Here is a 14,373-nt window from a genome sequence, read left to right on the forward strand (position 1 = left end):
AAAATTACCTTGCAACTGAAGGCTGAAAAAATTGTTTATTTTCTCTACCCTACCTTCCTTGTTTGAGTGGGCTATATGAACAGTGGTAATGTTTGACAGGCAGATAAAAGTAATGATTCACAAAAAAATGATTACAGTATGATATCTGTGTACCTATATTTATTAGCGGTATGCTGCTTGAAAGTCACGTCGATTAAATATCCAGGCGTAGCATTGCGAAACGACGTCAAACGGAAGTGTTTGCAAGACAGCCGAACGGTCGACTTCGGTTTCCTGAGCCAATTCGAGGAAAGTCTAGCTCTCCTACAAATGAAATTGCGGACGTAACCCTTGTGTGATGCATTTTTGAGTACTGATCGAGTGTTTGGGAACCCCATAGATGTGATTAAAGGTAGGCGCCGACGCGATTCAGAAGGGCGCCGCTAGTTTTGTACCCAGTATGTTCGATAATCACACGAGTATTACGTAAATGCACTGTGAACTCAAATGGGAATTCCTCGGATGGAAGATGCCGTTCTTTTCGCGAAAAGAAAATTTTTCAGAGACTTTAGAGAATCGTATTTGTGACAGACTGCAGGATAACCCTGCTGCCAAGCACATACGCTCGCGTTGAGACCCGAATTCAAAAGAAATGAAGATTCGTATGGAAGCGCGTAGACAGTCGTTTTTTCCGCGCTGCATTTGCGAGTGGAACAAAGGGAATTACTAGCAGTGGTACAAGGTACCCTTCGCCATGCACCGCAAGGTGGTTTGCGGAATATGTATGTAGAAGGAGATGCACATTGTTCAAAGAGAAACGAGGAAGGTCGAATTATTAAGGAATTATTTTTCGTGATGTACTTTATTAGTATGCGGTTGTTGTTTGTTCTTGAACTGTCTTGAAGCTGTGAGGCGTTTCAAATTGATCGATTATCTCACAGGCAGTGGTTGTACTCAATCGCTCTACCGGAACGCAAGAACAGTAGAACTCCTGCGTAGCCTTACGGAAACGCAAGAATGTTTCGGGAAATGGAAGGAATACTTCAGACGTTTGTGAGCTCAGTTGAGGTCTACGTTAAAGACAAACACCAAAAACTGAATGTCTTTCGTAAGTCCACAAATTTGCATAATCTCATTCATTTTGTGTCTGACCATGCACAGGACATTTTCCGGTGATGAGAAAGAATACATATGCAGTAAAATGCTGGTCCACTGCCATTCGCAGGAAGAGAAACAGTTTCCAGCAGAGCGAACTTGCATTCTGGAGGTTGTACTTTCAAATCCCCATTCGACCACGAAAGTTTTCCTACATCGCTCAGGGCAAAAGCAGGAGTGGTTCCAACCTAAAGGACGCAAACGACTTCGTTTCCCCAAAACGAGCTGGTGCTCTGTCTCTAATGATCTCGTCGTCGGCGGGAAGTTAAAACATCATTTTTACATTTCTTCTTTCCTTCGTCTACCGCCACTTTAGTTGATAGATTTCGATGTACCTTATCACAACGGAAGGACGTGTAAATAAGAAACCATTCAAACATAAATACACCACGACAAATTATTTCTTAGCGAAGCGAAGAACCTTTTTTTGTCAGACCTTCGTATACTACGCTACTCAGTCAAACACCGAGTACCTGACTGTGATGTTAGACGCCACTTTTCAAACTCAGTCTTCCAGTTGGTGCTGGATGGAGTTGCTATTATCGGTTTACAATGATGTCCACCCTATACAGTTGAAACTTCACGCAAAATCTTCTTCTTATGCCACTCTAAGACAAGGCCTAGAGCCTGTTCCGGTCTCACCATCTCATTCTCGGTCTTTCCACACCTCTTTTGCCCCATGGTTTATAATCGATTGCTAGTTTAGGAAGTTTTCGTGTTGACATACGAAGTAAATGTCCTCTCTACTTTTCTGGCTGTGGATTGCCTATTGGTTTATCTGTTGCATTCCTAATTCCTTCCTTATTACTTCGTTTCTTATGTTGTCTTTCCTAGTGCAGCCTTTCACAGATCTTAGAAATTTCATTTTGATGCTTCTTGTTGCCGTAAATCTTTCTCGGTATCCAACTTTCTGCCCATATGGTAAAGTAGGAATCGCCACGACTTCGAAAATTTCAGTTGTGTATCTTTCGTTGTTTTACTCTGAAATGTTCTTCTTATTGAGTCACATATACGTTTCTTCTGTATATCCATATCTTGATCACTTGATGTGTCAATCCCTAAATAGCTGAAAAGGTCTACCTGCTCTTTCGGCTTATTGTTGATGACTATATTTTTTTCATATTGGATTCTTCGCTGTCTTGCACGATAACTTGATCACTCGCGAATAATATGGTATTACATTGTTTATTCCTTCCAATATTTATGCCTGATGGTGTTCTATCTCTTATCCATTTCCTGATCATGTCATTTATATAGATGTGTTAATGTTGGTGACAAGCTACACTCTTGTTTTATTCCTTAATTTATTTGTATTTCAGGCGTTATCTCTTTCAGGTGTCACTTATAATTCTGGTGCTATATATAAACTTTCCTCCCTTCATGAACCATGTACTTGCCTTTGGTGGGGAAGCTTGCGTGCCTCAGCGATACAGATAGCCATACCGTAGGTGCAACCACAACGGAGGGGTATCTGTTGAGAGGCCAGACAAACGTGTGATTCCTGAGAAGGGGCAGCAGCCTTTTCAGTAGTTCAGGGGTAGCAATCTGGATTATTGACTGATCTGGCCTTGTAACATTAACCAAACCGGCTTTGCAGTGATGGTACTGCGAACGGCTGAAAGCAAGGGGAAACTACAGCCGTAATTTTTCCCGAGGGCATACAGCTTTATGGTCAAATGATGATGGCGTCCTCTTGGGTAAAATATTCCGGAGATAAATTGCTTCCCCCTTCGGATCTCCGGGCGAGGACTACTCAGGAGGATGTCATGACCAGAAGAAACAAAACTGCCATTCTACGGATCGGAGCGTGGAATGTCAGATCCCTTAATCGGGCTGGAAGGTTAGAAAATTTAAAAAGGGAAATGGATAGGTTAAAGTTAGATATAGAGCAATTAGTGGTGTTCGGAGGCAGGAGAAACAAGACTTCTGGTCAGGTGAATACAGCGTTGTAAATACAAAATCAAATACGGGTTACGCAGGCGTAGGTTTAATAATGAATAAAATAATAGTAGCACGGGTAAGCTACTACAAGCAGCATAGTGAAAGCATAATTGTAGTCAAGATAGACACGAAGCCCACGCCTGCCACAGTGGTACAAGTTTATACGCTCACTAGCTCCGCAGATGACAAAGAGGTTGAAGAAATGTATGATGAGATAAAGGAAATTATTCAGGTAGTGACGGGAGACGAAAATTTAATAGTCATGGGTGACTGGAATTCGATATTAGGAAAAGGAAGAGAAGGAAACGTAGTAGGTGAATATGGAATGTGGGTAGAATTTTGCACAGAGCATAACTTAATCATAGCTAACACTTGGCTTAAGAATCATGAAAGAAGGTTGTATACGTGGAAGAGGCCTGAGAGACTGGAAGGTTTAAGTTAGATTTTATAATGGTAAGACAGAGATTTAGCAACCAGATTTTAAATTGTAAGGCATTCTATTGGTCACGAACTGTAGATTAAAATTGAAGAAACTGCAAAAAGGTGGGAATTTAAGGTGATGGGACCTGGATATATTTAAAGAACCAGAGGTTGTAGAGAGTTTCAGGGAGAGCATTAGGGAATGAGTGATAAGAACATTAGGAAGAAATACAGGCGATGAAGAATAGGTAGCTTTGAGAGATGAAATAGTGAAAGCAGCAGAGGACCAAGTGGTAAAAGGACGAGGGCTAGTAGAAATCCTTGGGTAACAGAAGAGATACTGAATTTAATTGATGAAAGGAGAAAATATAAAAATGCAGTGAATGAAGCAGGCAAAAAGGAGATCGACAGGAATGCAAAATAGGTAAGCATGGATGGCTAGAGGATACATGTAAGGATGTAGAGGCATATCTCACTATTAGTAAGATAGATACTGCCAACAGGAAAATTAAACTGACCTTTGGAGATAAGAGCTCAAATGGAAAACCAGTACTAAGCAAATAAGGGAAAGCAAAAAGGTGGAAGGAGTATATAGAGGGTCTATACAAGGGTGGTGTACTTGAGGACAATATTATGGAAATGGAAGAGGATGTAGATGAAGATGAAATGGGAGATATGATACTGCGTGAAGAGTTTGACAGAGCACTGAAGGACCTAAGTCGAAACAAGGCCCCGGGAGCAGACAACGTTCCATTAGAACTACTGATAGCCATGAGAGAGCCAGCCATGACAAAACACTCTCATCTGGTGAGCAAGATGCATAAGACAGGCGAAATACCCTCACATCACCCTTGTATAGACCATCTATATGCTCCTTCCACCTTTCTGCTTTCCCTTCTTTGCTTAGAACTGGGTTTCCATCTGAGCTTTTGATATTCATATAAGTGGTTCTCTTTTCTCCAAAGATTTCTTTAATTTTCCTGTAGGCAGTTCTGTCTTACTACTAGTGAGATAAGCCTCTACATCCTTGCATGTATCCTTCTGTCGATCTCCTTTTTGCCTGCTTCATTCACTGCATTTTTATATTTTCTCCTTTCATTAATTAAATTTAGTATATCTTCTGTTACCTAAGAATTCCTACTAGCCCTCGTCTTTTTACCTACTTGATCCTCTGCTGCCTTCACTATTTCATCCCTCAAAGCTACCCATTCTTTTTCTACTGTATTTCTTTACCTCATTCCTGGCAATCGTTCCCTAATGCTCTCCCTGAAGCTCTCTATAACCTCTGGTTCTTTAAGTTTATCCAGGTCCCATCTCCTTTAATTCCCACCTTTTTGCTGTTTCTTCAGTTTTAATCTATCCTTCATAACCAATAGATTATGGTCAGAGTCCACATCTGCCCTTGGAAATGCCTTACAATTTAAAACCTGGTTCCTAAATATCGGTCTTAGCATTATATAATCTATCAGAAACCTTCCAGTACCTCCTGGCCTCTTCCATGTATACAGCTTCCTTTCATGATTCCTGAACCAAGTGTTAGCTATGATTAAGTTATGCTCTGTGCAAAATTCTACCAGGCGGCTTCCTCTTTCATTTCTTACCCCCAATCCATGTTCACCTACTACGTTTTCTTCTCTTCCTTTTCCTACTATCGAATTCCAGTCATCCTTGACTATTAAATTTTCGTCTCCCTTCACTCTCTGAATAATTCCTTTTATCTCATCATAAATTTCATCAACCTCTTCGTCATCTGCGGAGGTATTTTGCATATAAGCTTGTACTACTGTGGTAGGCTTGGGCTTCGAGTCTATCTTGGCCACATTAATGCGTTCACTATGCTGTTTGTAGTAGCTTACCCGCTTTCCTATTTTTTTAACTCATTATTAAACCTACTCCTGCATTACCTCTATTTGATTGTGTATCTATCATCCTGAATTCATTTGACCAGAAGTCTTGATCCTCCCGCCACCGAACTTCACTAATTTCCACTATATCTAACTTTAACCTATTCATTTTCCTTTTTAAATTTTCTAACCTACTTGCCCGATTAAGGGATCTGACATTCAACGCCCCGATCCGCAGTACGCCAGTTTATTTCTTCTAATAACGACGTCCTCCTGAGTAGTCCTCGCCCGGAGATCCGAAGGGGGGAGTATTTTACCTCCGGAATATTGTAGCCAAGAGGACGCCATCATCATTTAACCATACAGTAAAGTTGAATGAGGTCGGGAGATATTACGGCTGTAGTTTCCTTTTGCTTTCAACCGTTCGCAGTAGCGGCACAGCAAGGCCATTTTGGTTAGTGTTACAAGACCAGAGCAGTCAATCATCCAGACTGTTGCCCCTGCAACTACTGAAAAGGCTGCTGCCCCTCTTCAGGAATCACACGTTTGTCTGGCCTCTCAACAGATATCCCTCCGTTGTGGTTTCACCTACGGTACGGCTGTGTGTGTCGCTGTGGCACGTAAGCCTCCCCACTAATGGCAAGGTCCATTGTTCACTGGGGGAGGGGGGGTGTCAACCCTCGTATAAAGCATATTTCAGTCAATGCTCACGTAAATTGTATGATGGGTATACTTGTTTCAACCCACTGGCCACTGTAAGGCTATGAATACTTCTTAGCCAATGGTTGCTTCAGGAAATGAGTAACCACTTACAACCTGTGCAGTCGCTAAGCAATTTAAGTGAGCGTTATTGTTAAAAATAATGTATTCACCGATGTTCTTCTTCAACAAAATAAATATGAGGAAATTTATGAAATGCAGTGATGTAAAAGTCCGGTGATCGCAATCCTCCTTCTCTGTCTCCTCTGCGGTATTCACGAAAGTTGTGTAAGTCCTGTTTTAGTCTGACTGAAGATGGTGGTCTTTGTGCAATGTCATAAACATAAACGACATTGATTAAATTTTTAGTGGTTGTACATCTCGAATATAAAATGCAAATGTTGTGCGCCACTATTCGCTGACATATTCCGTAGGGATTCTGATCGCTAACCAGGAAGAGTACCTTCACGTGTTTCGATTAAAAAATCTTTCCTCAAAGGACAGTGTGTGTTGGAAATTTGTGGTAAGTTCCAACGTGACCAAATTGCTGAGGTCATCAGTCCCTGGGCAAGGCGCCTCAAATCGCGCTGCTACCCCGCACGGCACCTTGTGTGTTTTGTGACAGTTATCGTGTAGATTTTTACTATCAAGACGTTAGATGTGAGTTTCATTTGGAGAGCATGCCGGCACATAGTCTACTCCTCTCAAAGAGCACCAAGTAGAATGCCAAACTTAACGTCCTAGTCTGATTAAAGGATTACGTCAAAAATGTCATTCAGCCTCCTTCTGTGAGATAATGCAAAGCACTTTGTAAATTATTCCAGAACATAGGGGCTACGTTTGTGATCAGAAACTTTACACCACTATCTCTCGTCCTGAAGGCGGGAAAAAATCGGCGGTGGCAATTTCTTTTCCCACGAGGATTCGAACCGGAAACCTCAGATTCGATCGCCACTGCACGAATGGGTGTTCGTGGCCATTGTCCCTTCCTGACAGCACACCGATCTATCAACAATACACAATTTTACGCCTCACGACAGTTACGTGAGCTCATTTTTTAGCTAATTAATTTAGTAAATGGTTCTTAGTCGACAAACACGCTCTACAAAAGTCAGTTTTTTTAACAGAAAAGGAAGATTAGGATAAGCGGCAGGGAAAGGAAATCCGCGATGTATTTTGAAAAGGAACCATCCCTAGGGACCTAACTTGGGAAGGTTGTACGGAAATTTAATCTCGCTGTTCCCGAATGTAAGTCCAGTGCCTTAACCAGTGCCATTTACCTAGGTGGTATTTGCTTCCGTTTTAGGACGTTTGAACCCACGCTACCAACTGAGTTGCCTCAACCAAGGCTGTCGAGATTCTTTGCCTTCGTCAGCTTGAGCCGTTTCGGACATGTAAGGAGAGGAATTTTCCTTGGAAGAGAAGGTAATTTAGATTGGTACACTTAAAATTTTGTTGACACGCTATCAACTTGGGATAATAACTGATATCTTACTTCTGTGGTTGCTTCAGAGTGAACAATTGACGTAATCCAACACTGGCGATGCAGGGATGTGATCAATGTGTGACTTTCCGCTCACGCTGTCGGCACGCGTGTATCCTTCACTCTCGCCATCTCTGCTCGAGACAGTGGGACCAATTCCTGTCACACCCTCAAATCTCTATCGATCAATGTTTCCTATTCCATCACAGACATTAGAATTTTTCCAGCTTTGTTCGAAGTCTACTTTTATGACTGAAAATAATACAAATATAAACCGAAAACTGCTTATTTCAGAAACAGGTTATGTTGAGCGGTTTTAGCGATCAGGCTGCACTGGAGACGAAAAAACCGGTATAATCGAAGACCGATTGTTTCAATGATGAATGGCATCTCTACTGCTCAACCGAGATGTACACAGCTCTGTACGAGATATATTACGATGCTGGTTGGTTTGCAACTTGCTTTCGCTCGATCTCAAACACTGATGACAACACAATCAAAATAAAGGTGATCCAGATCAGAACCCCCTACCACCGAAGTTGTTTCTGTTGCTAGGTGACTTTCCTTTCCCAGCAGTTACACAGATCCGTCACAGTACTAAATAGCGCTAGGCAACAGGTTTGACAAAATGAATGGAAACACAGGTTAGAAACAATTTACAATGATTTGTACTTCTTCTTCTGCTTTTACAGCCTTACTGGATCGCTTCAGACAGTCATTTTATGGCCATCTTCTACAACAGGTTTTCCTTCCGAATTGCCTGGTATCTTTCCATTCGTTCTGATCCTTTTTGTTGTTTCTCATATTTAATAAATTTTTATAATTTGTCTTTTTATACTCTTGATTTGAATTTCATTGTGATGTTTTTCAGTTTCTTTAAATTTTCTGTTTTGCTTTTTCAAATTTTCCAGGATTATTTCTAACTTTCATTTCCTCCTTGATTTTCTCTATCCTATTTGTTGCTTCGTTTTCGAAAGTTTCTCAATACCTTTTTCTTGGTATTCCACAAAAAGGAGATCCTTTTTTTCGTTTAATATCTGTAATGGGCTCCAGTTCGCTGAAAACCACTTAATTTGGCACTTTCCGCCTTTGTCCATCTTTTTGACATTTCTCATTTATGCATGTTCTAGCTGTTCTTCTCTCTTCTTTTAGGATTTAGTCGATTCTGTGCTTCTAAGTGACTTTGGAAACAAATTTCACTGTTTTATATCACCTCTCGCTGAACCACCGTCTTGTAATGTTTTAATTTAATTTTGACTGATAGACTTTTTTATTTTAAGTAGACCAATGATTTATTGATAGAAGTTTCACAGTATCTAATTGGAGTCTGATGATGATGCGTGGCAGTGTAGTTCAGTTTTCACTTGCACTGATGTGTGTTTTAACACTGCTAAGAGTGTTAAATCCAGTGACCGGTGACTAGCACCACTTTCAAAACGCCCAGTATAGTTCTTCTTTGCGGCGACAGTAGATGAGTCTGGGACACTGACCCAACTTACATCATCCGTGGCAGCTGGTCAGCAGAGCCGTTTTGTTTGCTTATATTCATCTCTGGCGGATGGATGTCCATTTAGTAACTATTTGTGTGACATAAGGCCGATGCGTAACGAGGCCCCTGTCGTGTGTGCCCTATCAGGAATCTGACCTCAGGTATGTTGCATCTGAGTAGTAGAATCTCAGCGCTCTTTGTCCTGTGTCTTCTGGACAACACAGCAGATTTTGGTCTACATTTCAGCTTCCTGGATGGGGCGCGATGTAAACTGCCAATTCTCTCTCTTATGTAGAATTCCTAAGGGACCAAACTGCTGAGGTCATCGGTCCCTAGACTTATGCACTACTTAAACTAATTTATGCTAAGAACAACACACACACTCATGCCTGTGGGAGGACTCGAACCTCCATCGGGAGGGGCCGACTGCCAATTCATTTGACGTGAATTTGGCTCCTGATGGTACTTGGAACAGGTAAGTTTTAGAGTAAATCAATAATGCTGCCTTATGTTAATCCTTTAAAAGAGACAATCCCTTCCATTGCGAAAGGGTCGTTCAATGGGTAATGGAGAGATGCATGTTGAGAATTACCGAGAGTGAAACGAAAAAACAGCAAATAGGGTGGAGTGTAAGATGTGATGACAGCTACAATGAAAATGAATGGGAGATATTTGGGACATGCACCGACACGAATGAATGATAGATGGGACAAGTATGAACTTGGTCCCGAAATATTTCATGCACCTTAAGGCAAGCAACCCAACTTACATCATCCGTGGCAGCTGTGAATGATGGTTAGTTGGGAGATGATAAAGGTAATTAGAAAACATGTAGGTTCGACGTGGCTGCAGAGAGCTGAAGACAATGACGTATGCCGAAGTATAGAGGAGGACGGTATCCGGCATAGTGAAGTATCGTAAAGAAAACGTAAAACATAACAACAATATGAAACTTCCTGGCAGATTAAAACTGTGTGCCCGACCGAGACTCGAACTCGGGACCTTTGCCTTTCGCGGGCAAGTGCTCTACCATCTGAGCTACCGAAGCACGACTCACGCCCGGTACTCACAGCTTTACTTCTGCCAGTACCTCGTCTCCTACCTTCCAAACTTTACAGAAGCTCTCCTGCGAACCTAGTCTCGGTCGGGCACACAGTTTTAATCTGCCAGGAAGTTTCATATCAGCGCACACTCCGCTGCAGAGTGAAAATCTCATTCTGGAAACATCCCCCAGGCTGTGGCTAAGCCATGTCTCCGCAATATCCTTTCTTTCAGGAGTGCTAGTCCTGCTAGGTTCGCAGGAGAGCTTCTGTAAAGTTTGGAAGGTAGGAGACGAGGTACTGGCAGAAGTAAAGCTGTGAGTACCGGGCCTGAGTCGTGCTTCGGTAGCTCAGATGGTAGAGCACTTGCCCGCGAAAGGCAAAGGTCCCGAGTTCGAGTCTCGGTCGGGCACACAGTTTTAATCTGCCAGGAAGTTTCATATCAGCGCACACTCCGCTGCAGAGTGAAAATCTCATTCTGGATAACAACAATAGGTCAACATACTTTCTTCTTCAGACGTGTTAGTTAATAACCCAAGGAGAAAGCTGATGCTCTGTAATTATGCTTACTACTAACTTTCAAGCAATACAAAACTTAAAAATCAATGCGACGTATCGTATTTACAGGGCGTAATAAAGTTTAGTCACATAATTACAGAAAATGATGAGATTTTTTTCAGTAATGAAACAAATTTTCTGACAGAATAGTTACATTTCTCATCAATAGGTGACGCTGTAGCAGCCTTTGCCCTTCTGCCCGTTTCTTATTGAGAGATACGTTTACTAGCTGCTACAGATGGAAAATAATCTGATTGGCTGTTAATTGTTCGGCTGTCGGACAAAGGCGCACTGTATAAACTATTAATACAGCTGTCAGTGAATGATGTAAATGTCTTCGCAGTTCATATTGACGGCGTACTTTTCAAAACACATGGCTCTAGAAGTAATACTTAGCTCTTCCGGGCGGGGAGGAGAGCCTGGTCCCCGGCACGAATCCGCCCGGCGGATTTGTGTCGAGGTCCGGTGAGCCGGCCAGTCTGTGGATGGTTTTTAGACGGTTTTCCATCTGCCTCGGCAAATGCGGTCTTGTTCCCCTTATTCCGCCTCAGCTACACTATATCGGCGGTTGCTGCGCAAAACAAGTTCTCCACGTACGCGTACACCACCGTTACTCTACCGCGCAAACATAGGGGTTATACTGGTCTGGTGTGAGACGTTCTCTGGGGGGTCCACCGGCGGCCGAACCGCACAATAACCCTGGGTTCGGTGTGGGGCGGCGGAGGGGTGAAGTGGACTGCGATAGTCGTTGTGGGGTTGTGGACCACTGCGGCTGCGGCGGGGACGGAGCCTCTCCGTCGTTTCTAGGTCCCCGGTTAACATAACATAACATAATACGTAGGTCGCTTGTGGAACTCCCGTCTGCCCAGCTTTTCCCCGCTTCTGTAGGGCTCGGCTACAGCCAGCTAGAAGATAACTCTGTTCGCATGTGACTTGCTCATTCCATAGAGAATGTGTGTGGTCGGTTGATGCTGAATCTCATCGCCCTTGTAAACTGCTCGTCCATCGGAACTTTGATTGAAATGCTTTCCACCTCTGACTGCTTTCTTCCATTTAAAACTTCGCTACACATTTTTAACTACTTAACGTAAATGTTTTCAAAACGAATTTCGTTACATTGATGGTGACACTGGATAATTAGCTGTTGTGCCCCGTTAATGGCAATTCTTCATTTTTCAAAAGAATTAATCCAATATATAAGAACAACAAAAAAATTAATGTAGCGAACAGGATAATAAAACCATAGAAACGACGTGCAACGCGAGGAAACAGAAGTTTTCTTGCAGCCAAGCGCAGTATAATTCGTTTCTCACACTCTGCTAATAGGTCACTGTTTCTTAATGGGACATAGAAATGAAACTCAACATTGTAAGGAGTGAATCAAATTTCAATATATATTTCCCTAATCCGTCTGCCCAACAGAGCGGTAGTTCTAGCTACATAACTACATGCGCGTGAAAATAAGAATCACCACATTTATGATTATGGTTGAAATATTGGTCTATGGAGATGCGATTGTAAGAAAGTCCCATGTGCGCTTATTTTAAAACTCGTACGCAGTATTTACTAATGAAATATTTTCCCAAGGTAAGGTCAGTGACGAAACATTGCTATGACTTGCTGAAAAGCGGAAACAGATCTTATCCTTATAGACCAAAACTACGTTAAGAGATCCGCAGTCTGGCATTCAAAGACAGCAGAGTATAGTTCATGGGAAAAAATTAAGTGCGGAGCCCGAAAAAAAAAGAAAAAAAAAACGCCGCGTCGTGAGAACGTGCGTACCGTTTCTTTAATTCATAATGGCGCTTTTCTGTAAGATTTTTAGCAGACTATACTTAAGCCGGTCGCTGTGGCCGAGCGGTTCTAGGCGTTTCAGTCCGGAACCGCGCTACTGCTACGGTCGCAGGTTCGAATTCTGCCTCGGGCATGGATGTGTTTGATGTCCTTAGGTTAGTTAGATTTAGGTAATTCTAACTGTAGGGGACTGATGACCTCAGATGTTAAGTCCAATGGTGCTCAGAGCCATTTGAACCGTTTAGACTATACTGTCTCGTAAGTTGCGGTGACGGTTGCGAAGTTCAACGGTATATACTATGCTTATGTCCGAAGCAGAGAGTAACAGCTAATATTAGACACAAGTAGACGATAAGTCCCTGTATCGTTTCAACGTAACATCGCCGATAGCTCATAAGATTCATTCACGTCGTAAAGCTTGGCGCAATCCACCAAAACAGCATAAGCCTGAAAGATTAAGATAATCTCGTAATGGCTGAGCAAGTGCCAGACGAGAACTTACAGCTTTTCGAAGAACAAGTAGCTTACCAAACAATCGTGGGATAAGCCCATGAATATTATCCATCTACATGATAGCGATAAAACTGGAGAGACTGCGACTTAGAAGCGCAGAAGCGGTCGATTCTACAGGGAACCAACCGAGTATGTAACACAGAGGTCAGCACACAAACACGTACCATAGACGCTCCACCATACGTCGTATGGTGGTCCACCTTTTTAAAGTGAAGATCAGAATGAATTAAAATAATAAGTTTTTCACTCCATATCCCCAGATCTGCGAGGTGCTTGAGATCCGACCCATTCTTGAATTCAGTTCTTTTCAACTAAATTCCAATAATCAGAGAGAAGGGGTTTCCAGTTGTGATTTATAGGAGACCATTGCCGTATTCGTCACTCACATCGCAACCAAGGAAAATCTCTCGATAAATCCTGATAGGAAGCAAGGCACTGTAAAATATGAATGCCTAGTTCATGTACAGCGTGACAATTATTAAAATATATGGAAAAAACGTAAATTAATTACAAACTGCTGTGTGCACACATTTTTTTCAACATGCAAATGTCACTACAGATATTCAGATTTAGGTTATGACATGTTAGATATGCCTGCCGTCATTGGCGACAATGTGGCGCAGACGAATAGCAAAATTCTGTATGACCCTCTGAAGTGTCGGAACATCGATGCTATAGATGACCTCCTGAATGGCTATTTTCAGCTCAGCCATAGTGTTGGGATTATTGCTGTACACTTTGTTTTTCAATAGCCCCACAAAAGGGAGTAGCATGTGTTCAGATCCGGAAAACATGGCGGCCAATCGAGGCCCACGCCAGTGGCCTCTGGGTACACCAGAGTCAGAATGCGGTCACCAAAGTCCTCCTCCAGGACATCAAAAACCCTCCTTCTTCGATGGGGTCGAGCTCCGTCTCTCATACAACCACATATTGTCGAAATTAGGGTCACTTTGGATAATGGGGATGAAATCATCTTTGAAAACCTTCAATTGCCATTCGGTAGTCACCGTGTCATCATGGAATATATCGCACCGTATATTCCTTGACTGGACATTGCACACCACACAAGTCACCCGTTGAGGGTAACGAGACTTCTTAATCGCGAAATGCGGATTCTCAGTCCACCAAATGCGACAATTTTGCTTATTGACGAACCCATCCAAATGAAAGTGAGCTTCGTCGTAAAAACAAACCATACTGCGCATTCTAATTCCCTTCATGGCCCGCGTCCAACCGTGCAGTTTTAACGTCCGAACGCAAACCGTTCAGAAGTTATGACAATTTTATTTCATGTAGCTCAGTAATTGTCACCCTGTATATACGTATATCTTTTAGTGTGTAAAAACCGATGACTTGATCGACATGTCACTTCTTTTTCCATTCCCTACTCACAAGAGCAGTACAGATTATACCAGGACGTTGTTCTTTTCAGCCAAATCCCAGTAAAGCTTGGAGTGC

The 14,373-nt window shown here is 42.3% G+C and overlaps 1 protein-coding gene across 1 annotated transcript in view; it reads left to right on the forward strand.

The window, feature by feature from the left end:
* The window catches only part of LOC124805719 (bumetanide-sensitive sodium-(potassium)-chloride cotransporter-like), a 621,615-nt gene that overhangs the window by 308,126 nt on the left and 299,116 nt on the right, over positions 1-14,373 (forward strand). The gene's annotated exons all lie outside the window — the stretch shown is intronic.

This window comes from Schistocerca piceifrons, chromosome 7 (genome assembly GCF_021461385.2).
Source record: "Schistocerca piceifrons isolate TAMUIC-IGC-003096 chromosome 7, iqSchPice1.1, whole genome shotgun sequence".
In the NCBI taxonomy this organism is placed as follows: domain Eukaryota; kingdom Metazoa; phylum Arthropoda; class Insecta; order Orthoptera; family Acrididae; genus Schistocerca; species Schistocerca piceifrons.